Here is a 15498-nt window from a genome sequence, read left to right as displayed (position 1 = left end):
AGATCATGTAGTTAATTTGCATTTAATAATTACTAGTGTGACTCAGATAGCTGTAGCTGATCCCTATCTTGTTTTATGTTTGTGTTTAATAAAGATCAGTCACTTTAACATCATCTATATCTGTGATATTAATACTTGAGTATTCTGTCTAAATTATTGTCTACATAAACTGTAGTTCTTTAAAACATAACAAAAGTAAGTGTTTATAAAATGCATACTAAAATAAACATTATAAAACATATTAGTTACTTTCTTCAATTAAGACGATATTCTAAAGCTGTTCCAAAGAATACTTTGATAATTACTTTTTAGAAAATTTACCACAAATATGAAGCTTTAGTATCAAAAAGTCTTCAAATATGCCTGTGCTATTTTCTAAATATAAAAATCTAGGCCAATTATGACATCTCTGTCAATTTCAGTCCTCATATGGAAGTAAGTAATAAATATTGCCAATGTTAGAGGACTCAGAGTAGATATTCTTGGATTTCTCATAGCAATTTTTAGAAAATATTAAGCTTTCTATTCCTTGAGTAGAGTCTGTTTTCCACAACTACTAGTGTTAGACTTTGTGTTAGGTGAGATGTTTGGCGAATGAAATATTAGTGAATATACTTTAAATAGGCATTTAACTTGGTTTTTAGGTTTAATCAGGTTTGACAAGTACAGTGTTCCACAGTTATGGTTTGGAACTTACACTCACATGGAACTCTTACAGGAACATAGCCAATTCATTTGTTTGAGTGAGATTTACTTCGATCAAAGTTGCTATACTCAACTCAGTTTAATTCAGTTTAATCTCATTAAACTGCAGTCATCCTTGAGATGTGTTCCTGAGAACCAGTTCTCAATTTGTAGGTCCCTAAGTTTGGAAACTATTGCAGCAAATAACATTGTATTGCAGAGTCAGAAACAGAGACTTGCTTCCCCTCCTAAGCCACCTCCACCCCCACCTCCACTCCCACCGCCCCACCTCAAGCACCAGTTTGGCAATGTAGTTAGTTTTTAGTATTTGGGGGAAAGTGTACTTGGTACTTAACTCAAAGAATACTTAAGTCAAAAAATACTTAAAACAGTGTTAAGGGCAATAGATGCCATGCACATGTTTTCTTTTCATCTAATACATCCCATTTTCATTCCTCAAACCACATTTGGTCTATTAAGCACTTCCAGGAGTGATCCCTCAGCACAGATCCTGGAGTAAGCCCTGAGCACAGATGGGGGTGGCCCCAGATTTTGCACATCTATGCAACCTGAAGCATTTTCTACATCAAAATATTGGCAATCGCACGCATGTGCGGCCTCTCCGCAGCTGTACAAGCGTGAATCCAGACCCAGCAAAACCTCTTTCGGCATGAGCAACTCCTCGCAGAATGTCTCCAGCCTGAGAACTAAGCCTCGGCCCCGTGCCCGCCCGGGAGGGGAAAGGTATTTCTCTCTCTCGCCTCTTTCTCTCCAGGGATGAAGGGCGCGGTGGCCGCCATATTAAGATGACCACAGATTGGGTTTTCAAGCCTGCAATTATCTAATATCTGGAAGAAATCTCCCTGGACTTCTTGTAAAAGTACAGAAATTCAAAACTGCGCGGCCGCAGTAGTGGCCGCGCGACCTTATTTGTCTTCACAGTAGGTCTGAACCTAGTGGGGTACTCCTAACAACAATAGTGAGGTTTGTGTTGAAATATTGAAGGTAACCAAAGTAAACAGAATGTAAAATGAAACTTATCAGTTACAGGGGTGGGGGGGCGGGATGGGAGGTGTACTGTGTGGGTTTTTTTTTTTTTTTGTGGTGGTATATGGGCACTGGTGAAGGGATGGTTGTTTCAGCATTGTATAACTGAGACCTAAGCCCGAAAGCATTGTAATCTTCCACACGGTGATTTAATAAAATTAAATTAAATTAAAAAAAAAAGAAAAAAAACCCAAAATATTGGCAAGGATTTTAAGCAATAGGAACTCTAAGCCATTGAAGTAGAAATACAAAATGGTGCAAATTCATAAAAAATAGTGTCCATACTATTGAGCAGTCATGTCCCAAGAAACTTGAAACCATTGGTACACACAAAAATCTGCACAGAGAAACTTAAAGCAGCATTATTTATAATTAGCAAAACTTGGAAGCACTAAGATGTCCTTCAGTGGATAAACATAAATGGACTATGGTAAATCCAGTCCATGTAAGGTATTCCACCATTAAATTTAAAAGAGCTGTCAACTTTCAGTGCATATCCCCCAATCTGGGAGGTCCCTCCAATCACCATTTACTTAGCGGTCCCCTCTCCATACCAACTGCCTTTTCCCCCAACACGTGGGACTGGCTTCCCAACCATGGTGTGATCCACCTAGCCCTTATCTTAAGGACCAAACACAATAACCTCTTAGTATCTGTATCACAAATCACAATGCCTAAAATTAGAGTGTAAGAAGGACTGTACCTGCCATAGAGGTAAGGAGTGGGGGAGGGTGGGGACGGTGGTGGGACACTGGGAACAATGATGGTGGAAAATGTGCATTGGTGGAGGGATGGGTTTTTGAGCATTGTTCGAATGAAATGCAATCAAGCAAATTTGTAAATGTATCTCATAGTGATCCAATAAAATTTGTTTAATAAAATAAAAAAAAAGCTGTCAAGTCATAAAAAAGCAAAGATGCCACTGAAGTACAATTCACTTGTATCATTTGTCATCCCGTTGCTCATCGCTTTGCTTGAGCGGGCGTCAGTAAAGTCTCCATCTGTCCCTGTCGCGTGCTAGTGTATCCCAATGGCATCTTCTCTCTTCAGGAGCATAAAGAGCCTCAAACCGTTTGTTCAGGGTCTTAACAAAGAAGTCTCGCCATCTCATAGGTGGGTGGCAGGCGTTCTTTTGACATCCCATGGAATCCAGATGCCACTGAAATACAATTATGTGGTAAAACCCAATAATGCTTTTATAATTAAGGAAGATAGGGAAATGCTATTTGTTATCCTCTTTCAACTATATGTTATCTCAGAAAATGCAAAACTTTTTGTACTTTCCAGGGGTTAACAGAGGAGAGTGATAGTCTGAGCACAAACAAAACCAAAAATAAACAAACAAAATTATAGAACATTAAAATATTCTCTAAAATTGTTCAAACACACAACAACTTCTCCACCCAAAGTAACCATGAAGTAAACTATGTCATTCTGGTTATGTGTTAGTGTCGATTCACAACAGCAATGAATGTTCCATTCTCCTGACAGATATTAATACTGGAAAAGGAAATGGGTACACAGAAAAACTTTGTGTAAATTTTACCATTAATTATAACTTTTCTTTAAACAGTCTACTTAGGAAATAAATTTGAGAAAAAGTGTAATAGATACTTATTTATTAACACACTAAATAAGGCTTATTAGTGAATCTATAAATTACCATAATTTGAACACATAAGGGTAAAGTATATGTTTATGTACATCATAAGTAAAGTGCTATATCTGCTGTTTTTTCTTAAAGACAAAAATATGAGTCTCATTGCTATGATACCATGTAGTTTACAATTATAATTTAATGACATTAAATTAAAGTAAAGAGTTTGGTGAAAATAAAGAGCAAGCTCATTAACTTCCTTGCATGCCAATTTCTCCATCTAGCTGTTTTTGATTATTAAGTAGAACACTGTGTGAAAAGTGCTTAGCATAATGACTAGCTGTAGAAATCATTCAGTAGTTATTCATGTATGTAAATTAGTCTTTATCAGAAAAGCTTAAACATATATTTAAAAATATAAACAAGTCTGAAGACCACTAATGATAGAATCACTATCATTGCAAATAGTAGTGTTAAAGATTGTGTTTCTGTAGTGTATCATCATGTTTTCTTCACACAAATAAGAGTGTCTTAGGAGTCTACTGACACTGGAAAATGTCAGGAGAATTTAGTACTAGCCTGAAATTAATATTGCTCTTCACTAAAGTGCTTAATAGGATAAAAAGATAGTTGGATATTAAAGAGAAATCTGCACCATAAAACTAGTGTTTCTCAGTAAAGTGAAATTTATCAGCTACACAGGCAGGATGGGGGGCTGGGAAGGTGGGGGGAGGTTTACTGTGATTCTTGGTGGTGGAATATGTGCACTGGTGAAGGGATGGGTGTTTGAGCATTGTGTAACTGAGACTTAAGCCTGAAAGCTTTGTAACTTTACACATGGTAATTCAGCGGAAAAAAAAAGAAAGAAAAAAAAAAGAACTAGTGTTTCTCAAAGTGGGTGATGCTGCCCCCTTCTGAGAGCACTGGAACTATTCAGGAAGTCAGTAGTAGCCATGGATGCAATTGGGGGTGTACTTTCTGTTTGCTTAAAATTGATAACTGAGTCTTTTTTTTAAACTTTTCTAAGGGCCAAGTAAGTTTGGGAACCTTTGGAAATATTTGGTGCAAACTTATAAATGTATTATAAAGATGATTCTGGAAATACGTTATTCTCTTTGTGTGTGAGGGAAACCGGGGAGTCACATCTGTCCACTCTCATGGCTTATTCCTGGCTTTGTGTTCAGGACTCATTCCTGGAAGGTTTGGAGGATCATATGGATTTCCGGGTATTAAACCCAGATTGAGCATGTACCAGGAATGTGCCCTACCTACTGTTATTTTTTGGCTCCCAGCAAATTATTACCTTATTGACAAATCATACTAAACATGCAGTGTGTATTTTTAATATTTTTCTCTAACAGATAAGAGATTCTGGACAAAACAAAAAATCTATATCTCTGGGGAATTGTTTTTGGACTCCTTATTATCATTATTAATTATTGTTGAGTATGTACTCAAGTCTGAAGAAGCTTTTGTATTTTCAGTAAAAGTCCTCAATATTAAGAAATAGAAATGAGTTAAGGAGGACTTGAAAAAAGTAGTAAGATGTAAAGAAAGGAAGAAAAGACATGTTTAAGTCCAATTCTTAATTCACTGTAATAGTAAATCTTATTCTTTCTTTTTTTTTAAAGTGTATGATGTTCATTCCTATATTTATCAGTATGCATCGTGTCCCAGACATACCTGTTGAAATTTACACAGAAAGAAAATGTAAATAAATTTTTCCCTACATTTTTATTTTAAAATTTTTTCTATGGAATGTGATATTATAATTTTCCTTTTTAGTACTTTTGTTTATAAGAGAAAATGATACTTGAAGCTGTATTTAAATCAGTAACTTAAATTCTGAGTAAATAATACTTGCTCAAGTTATCTAAGTATAAAATCAGATTTTAAGAATATCCTGAAGTCCTTATTCATTGCAACTCGAGTTGACATAAGTTTACCATTTAAGCTTTAATTATTCAATATCACTAACACTAGCAGGATATTTCAGAAGACTTAATTTGTTCATTATGGAAGCAAGTGAGAAAGATAAATCTTAAACAAGTAACCATATTATTGTATATTTGGAAGAAATAATAGAGGAAATAAATTTGTACTGAATTAAGAAATTAAAAATATCTGTACCAAATATTTTGTTTAATGTGGATTCATCTTATCTATAAAGCTTAAGTAGAAATACTCTACTAATTCATTGAGTACTTTAATTGGAAAATAAATGTTGGCAAAAGCTAGTAATTTATGTTTCTTGTGCATGGAATACTTTATTTTTGACAGTGTGACTGGGAAACTGAGTTCTGTCAAACATTTTTATGCATAGCACCACCAGATCGATGTATGCTATCTACCAGATCTCTACCTTATGCCTTCAAAGAGACAAAAGCAAATTCAGTGAACACTGCAAAGAGGTTGAAAGGGAATAATAAGCAGGACAAAAACTGATCAAAAGGTTTCCAAAATGGAAAAACATCCACTCTATACATAACTTATATTAAAAAAATGTTAGAGCATTAATTCCAGAGGGGATGTTTAAGATTTCAAGGGGATAATAATCTTGGAATGACAATGTCCAGAGGTAAAACCAATACAGAAGCAAGTACGAGGTGCCCATAGTAAATAAGCCTCAATGAAGAAAAGAGCAACATCAAAAAGAAAGTTTTAGTATCGAATAAGAAAAATGCAATATAAAATGAAAAGAAACACAGCACTTGCTAAACTTTTTTCAGTATAAGCTTATAGTTATTCAATAATAAAAACACACTTAAATGCACTAAAGGAAAAGTTCAGCTCTTGAACTAGAAGCTTTATAAACCAAATAAAATTGTCATCCTGTTCACATAAATGCAAATGTAGTGATTCTTTTAAATGCTACAAGCTGTATCCATTCATATGAAATATAAAAAATAAAATACAATATAAGAATCTTTATTCAGTGTATGACAACCTCATTTCACACAAAAGCATAGTAAAAGGAATAATGAAAAGAAACATCATAGCCATACTGAAATAAATATTGCCTCTGCCCTCTGCAGCTAAGATTTAACATATGTGACCTAAGGATGGTAAAAATGAGCAACCTCTAAGAGATAAATTACAAAGAATTTTTCAAACTAGAGTCAAACAGGAATATTGCTTATAATTATTTTTTCTTGTATCTTCAAAGACAGAGGATTCAAATAAATTACATGATAATTCTTGTATGCTCCAAAACAAGGAGATAAAAACGAGGGACAGAAATTAACAAGAGGGAAATTAAAAAAAGAGACATGGGATTTAGGGAAAAAGCAAATGAGTTACAATCAAACAATTGTAATGAATAGTCATCCCACAAAGGAATATTAATTATTATTAATGCTGCTTAGTGGCAAATTAAAATGTGGATGCAGAGGTAAAAATTGAATTATGGCAAGATGATATCATTAGATTATATTTTTATTGGAATCATTTGGGGACAAAAGACAACTTAATGAATAGGAGAAAATTATCTTCTGAGAAAGAAAACAGTGATTCATATTGGTCTTTTAGGCTTTCCTTAATGAGCTATTACTATATAAAAAGAAGCACTAGAATAAACAAGTAAAAGATAATTTCAACTCTTAAAAAGAAACTAAGTTTAGTGGATGACCTATGCATTAAATCCCATTTAATGTTTTAGGCTTTATAGTAGCCTCACTATAGGGAAGTCTCACTTGAGAACACAGAAAATGATATTGTCAATATTGCCTAATTAAGTCTTGTATTAGCTCAGATGATAGTGTATAAAGAATATCCTATATGCTATTAGAATATATTACTACCCTCGCTTTTTTTAGCTCTGCATTCACCTATGTATCTAATTTATCACTCATTGCCTTTATTTTTATATTGATTAATTAATTTTACAAAATAATATGGCCTCTATCTCATCTTCTATACTTATTTCCATTCTTGTATTTCAATTTTAGGGTTTTTTGTGGGAATATGGGGGTGTGTGAGGAATCACACAATTGTACTCATGGTTTGCTCCTGGCTCAATACTCGTTGATGACATCTGGCAGTGCTCTGAGAATCAAAACCCAGGTCAGCTCTGTGCTAGGAAAGTGCCTTACCCTCTGTACTATGTCTTCAAACCATATATTTCTCATATTTTATTGGTGAATTATACTTGTCTGTCTGATCAAGTATTTCATCAAAGAGCAAAACAGATTTCATGAGTGATCACTTTCGATTGTACTTTCTAGTTTCTTGTTTTGTTTGTTATAGAGGCCACAGTTATCAGTGATAAGGGCTTATTCTTGACTCAGAAAGCAAACTTAGAATGCGCAGGGAATCATATGGGGTAGCAGAAGTTTAAACCTAAGTAGGCTACATGTAAGGCAAGTGCATTGTCCACTGTACTATATCTCCAAACCTAAGTATATATTTAAAAGTAAAATATGCAAAAGTTATTGTAATAAAATTATTAAATTTATCAAAAGTTATTCTTATTAAATTATTGCAGTTAACACCATATGACTAGTTTTCTCCAAACCTGAGGTAACTGACAAGACTATCTAAATAGTGTTTCTTTCATTTCTTGTTAGGACTTATGAGAATTGAACTCCTGCTGAATTAATTAAGCTTCAAACACAATATATTATACAAACATATGTGATATTTGTGTTTTCTTTCAATAATAATCTTAGTATTAGGATGCTGAAGTGAATTGGAAAGAATAAATATTTTATGGTCGTTAAAATTTTTATTGCAGTCTATTTACCTCATATGGAAACTCATAAAACACATAAATAATTAAAACTCAATTTACTTGTCAAAATAAATTAGCAAACTATTCTGTTTTATACATATATTTTATTGTGTTTATTTGCCTAATTGCATTTCACAAAAATCAGTAATTTTCAATATTTTATCTCAACATTAACATACATGGAAGATACTCTTAGGTGTTTGTGCATTAATTCTATTTTCTGCTTTATAAAGTTTATCATTATTATGATAAAAAATGTTTAAAATATGTTTAGAAACACACAACTTGCCTAATTCGTTGAAACCAGGACTAGTATTGAGATCTTTATTTTGAGTTAACTTTACGCGTTTGATGTAAGAGATACAGATTTATAATTGTGTGCACCACCATTTGCTAAAGAAACCTTCTTTTAAAATTTTGTTTATTTTGGCTTCTAGGCCACATTGAGCATTGCTCAGGGTTTACTCCTGGTTCTACATTCAGAATTCATTTCTGGATTGCCAGGAGTGAGGAGCCAGGATAGAATGATTTCAGGGTAGTGCCCTGCAGTACTATTGCTCTTACAGAGGCTTTCTCCCTGCACCCTGCTTCTACATAGAAGATTAGCTGTGATATATCTAATAGTGGCTATAGGTTCTCAATTCTATTCCATTGAACTGATATTCTGCTTTAATTCCATTGCTACAGTTTTTATTACTGTAGCTTTATAGTACAATTTATGTTGGGGGGAAAAGAAGCATTATTTTTTTTAGGGTAATAGTTTTATAATTTTTTAATTTTTTTCAACGTTCTTACTTTTATTATTGGTATTTAGGTAATAGCAGCATGTTAATTAAATGCATACTAATTACACAAGCATAATGAAGTATATTACAGAGGCAAGAATAATAGTGGATATAATAAGATGTAATCAATCACCATCATAAATAATTCAAATAATAAAGTTCCAAATATAGGAAACCAAAAACTAATATGTTACTACTACAGTGTAATTTTCTTTTTTTATTTTAAATTTATTTATTTTTTAATTAGTAAATCACCGTGAGGGTACAGTTACAGATTTATCCATTTTTGTGCTCATGTTATCTTCATACAATGTTCGAGAAACCATCCCTAAACCAGTGCCCATTCTCCACCAACAATAAACCCAGCATCCCTCCCACCCCCCAATCTCATTTACTCTTACCCCACCCTGCCACTGTGGCAGGGTATTCCCTTTTGTTCTCCCTCTCTAATTAGGTATTGTGGTTTGCAATAGGGGTGTTGAGTGACCATTGTGTTCAGTCTCTAGTCTACATTCAGCACACATCACCCTTCCCCCACATGGCCTCCAACCACATTTTACTTGGTGTTCCCTTTGCTATCTGAGTTGCCCTCTCCTCAGAATGTGAGGCCAGCTTCCAAGCCATGGAGTCAACCTCCTGGTACTTATTTCTATTATTCTTGGGTGTTAGTCTCCTACTTTGTTATTCTATATTCCACAGATGAGTGCAATCTTTCTATGTATGTCTCTCTCTTTCTGACTTATTTCACTTAGCATTATACTTTCCATGCTGATCCACTTATATGCAAAGTTCAGGACCTCATTTTTCTAACAGCTGCATAGTATTTAATTGTATAGCTGTACCAAAGTTAATTCAACCAGTCATCTGCTCTAGGGCACTAGGGTTTTATCCAGATTCTGGCTATTGGAAATAGTGCTGCAATGAACATATAAGTGCAGATGTCATTTAAATTATACTTTTTTTGCTTCTCTGGGATATATTCCCAGCAGTGGTATTGCTGGGTCAAATGGGAGCTCAATTTCTAATTTTTTAAGAATCGTCCATATTGTTTTCCAAAAGGGCTGAACCAGTCGGCATTCCCACCAGCAGTATAGAAGGTTCCCTTTCTCCTCACATCCTCTCCAACAGTGGTTGATTTTGTTCTTTTGGATGTGTGCCAGTCTCTGTGGTGTGAGGTGGTATCTCATGGTTGTTTTGATCTGCATCTCCCTGATGATTAGTGATGTAGAGCACTTTTTCATGTGTCTTTTGGCCATTCGTATCTCTTCCTTGGGAAATTTTTTGTTCATTTCTTCACCCCATTTTCTGATGGGGTTGGATGTTTCTTGTAGAGTTCAACCAGTGCTTTATATATCCTTGATAACAACCCCTTATCTGATGGTTATTGGGTAAATATCCTTTCCCATTCTGTAGATTGTCTTTGTATCTGGTCACTGTATCTTTTGCGGTGCAGAAGCTTTTTAGTTTAATGCAGTCCCATTTGTTTATCTCTGTTTCCACTTGGTTGGCCAGTTGAATGTCATCTTTGAAGATACCTTTATTTTCAATATCGTGGAGGGTTTTGCTGACCTTGTCTTCAATGTAGCTTATGGTTTGTGGTCTGATGTTGAGGTCTTTAATCCATTTTGATCTGATTTTTGTGCATAGTGTCAGGTCAAGGTCTAAGCCCCATTATTTTGCATGTGGTTGTCCAGTTGTGCCAGCACCATTTGTTAAAGAGGCTTTCCTTGCTCCACTTCAAATCTCTTGCTCCCTTATCAAAGATTATAATGATCATACATTTGAAGTTGTGTGTAGGGATATTCCACCCTGTTCCATTGGTCTGCAGTTTTGCCTTATTTCCAGTACCATGCTGTTTTAATTGTTACCTCTTTGTAGTAAAGTTTGAGGTTGGGGAGGGTGATGCCTCACATCGTCTTTTTCCCAATAATTGTTTAAGCTATCCGTGGGTGTTTGTTGTTCCCTATGAATTTTAGGAGTGCTTGATCCATTTCTTTGAAGAATGTCATGGGTATCCTTATAGGGATTGCGTTGAATCTGTACAATGCTTTGGGGAGTATTGACATTTTGACAATATTGATTCTCCCTATCCACAAGCAGGGTATATGTTTCCACTTCCTCCTGTCCTCTTTTATCATGAAGTAGCATTTTATAGTTTTCTTTGTAGAGGTCTTTTACTTCCTTGGTTAAGCTGATTTCAAGGTACTTGATTTTCTGGGGCACAATTGTGAATAGGATTGCTTTTTTATGTCCCCTTCCTCTGCCTCATTGTTTGCATATAGGAAGGCCATGGATTTTTGGGTACTGATTTTGTAGCCTGCAACTTTACTGCATAAGTCTATTGTTTCTAAGAGTTTCTTTGTATAAGCTTTAGGCTTCTCTATATATAGTATCATATAGTCTGCAAATAGTGAGAGATTGATTTCTTCCTTTCCTATCTGGATGCCCTTAATCACTTTTTCTTGTCTAAGAGCTATCACAAGTACTTCCAGTACTGTATTGAAGAGAAGTGGTGAGAGTGGGCATCCTTGTCTTGTGCCTGATATCAGAGGAAAGGCCCTTAGTTTTTACCCATTGAGGATAATGATTGCCATAGGCTTGTGGTAGATGGCTTCGACTATCTTGAGGAAAGTTCCTCCAAAACCCATTTTGGTGAGGGTTTTCATCATGAAAGGATGTTGGATCTTGTCAAATGCTTTCTCTGCATCTATTGATATGATCATATGGTTTTTAGCTTTACTTTTGTTGATATGATGGATTATGTTGATTGATTTCTGAATGTTAAACCATCCTTGCATCCCTGAGATGAATCCCACTTGGTCATGATTTATGATCTTTTTGATGAGTTGTTGGATCCTATTTGGTAATATTTTGTTGAGGATCTTCACATCAGTGTTCATCAAGGATATTGGTCTATAATTTTCTTTCTTAGTGGTGTCTTTGTTTGCTTTTGGTCTTAGGGAATTGTGTTCTTCATAGACTGTTTGGGAGACTTCCTGATTTTTCAATTTCCTGGAAAAGTTTGAGGAGAACTGGCAACAGGTCTTCTTTAAGTGTTTGGAAGAATTCGCCAGTGAATCCATTTGAACCTGGGCTTTTGTTTTGGGGAGGTTTTGATTACAGTTTCAATTTTCTTAATATTAATGGGTCTAAGGTATTAATTAAAGGTATTCCAAGTCTTCTTTGTTCAGTCTTAGGAGACTGCAGTAATCAAGTAATTCATCCATTTCTTTTAGGTTCTCTTGTTTCGTGGCATACAGGCTTTTGAAGTAGTCTCTGACGATCTTTTGAATTTTGTTGGTTTCTGTTGTGATGTTGCCCTTTTCATTTCTGATTTGGTTTATTAGGGTTCTCTCTCTCTCTTTGTGAGTCTTGCTAGTGGTTTGTAAATGTTTTTTATTTTCTCAAAGAACCAGCTCTTGGTTTCATTGACCTTTCGGATTGTTTTCTGGGTTTCCATGTCATTAATTTCTGTTCTAATTTTTATTATTTCTTTCCTTCAGTCTGGTTTGGGTTCCTTTTTCTGGTCCTTTTCTAAGGCCTTGAGCTGTGAAGTCAAGCTATGTAGGCCCTTTCTTCCTTTCTAAGGAATGCTTGCAGAGCTATAAATTTTCCCCTTAACACTGCTTTTGCTGCGTCCCATAGGCTTTGGTAGATTGTGTCTTCATTCACATTTGTTTCCAGGTATCTCTTGATTTTTTCCTTGATTTCCTTCCTGACCCACTTATTGTTCAACACTGACCTGTTTAATTTCCAGGTGTTTGTTTTAATTCTTTGCATCTGTGTGTGATTAGCTTCTATCTTCAGCGCATTGTGGTTTAAGAAGATAGTTGATACAATTTCTATTTTTCTGATTTTATTGAGGTATGTTTTGTGGCCAGTACATGGTCTATTTTGGAAAATGTTCCATATGCACTGGAAAAGAATGTGTATTCTTTCTTTTTGGGGTGTAAAGCCCTGTATAGATCTATTAGGCCTCTCTTTTCTATTTCTTCCTTCAGAGTCCGTGTTTCCTTGCTGAGTTTTGTTCTTGTTGATCTATTCAGTTGTGATAGGGCAGTGTTGAAATCTCCGACTTCTATTGTGCTGTTAGGTATGTCCTCCTTAAAGTCTATTAGGAGTTGTTTTAAGTATTTAGCAGGTCTCTCATTAGGTGCATATACGTTTAAGAGTGTGATTTCTTCCTGTTGCACATATCTCTTGATAAATAGGAAGTGACTTTTGTTGTCCCTCCTAATCTTTTTCAACTTGACATCTATGTTGTCGTATACTAGTATTGCCACCTCAGCTTTTTTGAGGGAGTTGCTTGCTTGCAGGATTGTTTTCCACCCTTTGACTTTGAGTCTGTGTTTGCTCTGACTATTCAGGTGTGTTTCTTCAGGCAGCAGAATGTTGGGTTTAGTTTCCAAATCCATTTTGCCACTCTGTGTCTCTTAATTGGTGCATTTAGGCCATTGACATTGAGAGATTATTGTCATGGGGTATTGTGTCATCTTTCTGTAGGGTTTGTTGTTCTTGTGGGGTTCTTCCTTGACTTACATACGCCCCTTTAGTCCTTCTTTTAAGTTTGGCTTTGAGTCTATGAAGTTCCTGAGCTGTTGTTTATTCGAGAAATAGTGTATGGTTCCTTTGAGTTTGAGTGAAAGTTTACCCGAATAACGTATTCTTGGTGAGGCATTCATTTCATTGAGATTTTCACTATGTCCCACCATTGTCTTTGAGCTTGGAGGGTTTTCTCTGATAGGTCTGCTGTAAATATGAGGGGTGCTCCTTTGTATGTGGTTTCCTTCTTTGACCTTGCTTCTTGAAGAATTGTGTCTATCCACCGCATCTGTCATTTTGACTATGATATGCCTTGGAGTCTTTTTATTCAGGTCTCTTTTTGCTGGTACTCTTTGGACTCCTTGGATCTGGATGCCTGCCTTCTCCAGCTCTTGGAATTTCTTAGCAATGATGTTTTTCACTGTTATTTTTAAATTGGGGTTACTTCCCTGTGCTTCTGGTACTCCAATAATTCTCATATTGTTCCTCTTGAAGTCATCCCCAAGGACTTTGATTATAGTCCCCAAGGACTATAGCCTTTTTGAGGTCTTTTGCCATTATTTGTTGTCTGTAAGCTTTCTGCAGCTCATCTTCAAGCTCACTGATTCTGTCTTCAGCTGTTAAGGGAACCTACTGAGATTTTTAATTCATTTACCGAATCCTTTATTTGTGCGACTTCTGTTTGTAGCTTTGTGACATCTGTTCATAGCTTTGAAATTTCTGATCTAATTTCTTCCTGCATTTTCTTGGTTGACCGTTCCAAAGCATCATTCATATCCTCCCTTAATTTATTGGATGTCTGTTCCATGGTTGCTTTGAGTAAATCGACTCTCTTCAAGATTTCTTCTCTGAATTCTTTTTCTGAGAGGTCCTGTATGTGGGTAGACCCTGTGGAGATTTCTGGAATCTTTTCTATCATCTTTTCTTCATGGAGGGGATTTTCGTTGTTTCTTCATATTGTTATGGAAATCTAGAGTTGTAGCCTTCTAGTTGTCTATCTCTATTCCTCCTTCTGCAGCGGGGATTCTGTTTGTGCTAAGTTGATGATGGTGGCTTTGTTCCAATTCCAGAATGCTTCCTTACTCTTAGTTCCTCCTCTTGGTTTATGTGGGGCTCTAGTGATGACTTAAGGCTATGCTGTCTTTACGGGGAGTTTGTGCAGATTTTATTGTTCACTGACAGCTTTTGTGAAGTTCAAGTCAGCTAAAGGACTATTTGGCAAAAAATGATTTATATGTCCAGGGTGATTTTCGCAGAAATGGGTTATAGAGTGTATAATGTAAGAAAAATTACAACCGCTCATACAAGAGGCCATGCCCCCTTTTGAGGCCATGCCCCCAGAAATACAGGCCACGCCCCAAGTAATCTCTTGGGATCACAGGGTGGGGTAGGCGGGGCCCTCTTTGTGAGTACCTGCTTGGGAGTTCAGGCGTTACAGAGCAGCTCAGGAGGTTGGGGGGGGCTCCAGGGGAGCCCCGGCTGCCCGGGAACTGTGAGAGAGTGTGGAAAAGAAGCATTTCATTGTTTCTCCAGCATTTCTTTTTTTATTAGGAGAGTCTTATTAGTCCAACTACATATTAGCAACAGTTGGTTCATTTCCTTAAAAAATGCTATGTAAATTTTGATGCAGGAAGAACGGTGGAATCAAAAAGATGTGCCTGGAGTCAGAGGTTCTTCATTCTTTTAACTACCTCTTCAATGCTCTTGAATGCATTCCACACTGCTCTCTTCTTCCTGAGCAGTTCTGGCACCAAGTCGTCCCTCATGTTGATTTCTTGACCCAGGTACACACAGCTGCTGCATTCGGAGATGTTCGTTCCATTGAGAGCAAATGGAGCTTCAGGGACTGTTCATTTTTCATGAGCATTGTCTTGTTGAGATTTAGCTGCAATCTGACCTTTCCACACTGGTCGAAGTTTGCTGGTCTAAGTCAGCCAGCATTTGTGCCGCTTGGCAAATGTTTGGTGTTATGAGAAGATGTCATCAGGGAAGCGGAGGTGGTGTAATTGCCGACCATCTATCTTCACTCCCATTCCTTCCCATTCCAGTCATCGCATGATGTTCTCAAGGGCGGCACTGAAGAGTTTCAGTGAAATGGTATCACCCTGCAGCAC

Source organism: Sorex araneus, chromosome 3, assembly GCF_027595985.1.
Source record: "Sorex araneus isolate mSorAra2 chromosome 3, mSorAra2.pri, whole genome shotgun sequence".
Classification (NCBI taxonomy): domain Eukaryota; kingdom Metazoa; phylum Chordata; class Mammalia; order Eulipotyphla; family Soricidae; genus Sorex; species Sorex araneus.
Note: the sequence above shows the minus strand (reverse complement) of the source record.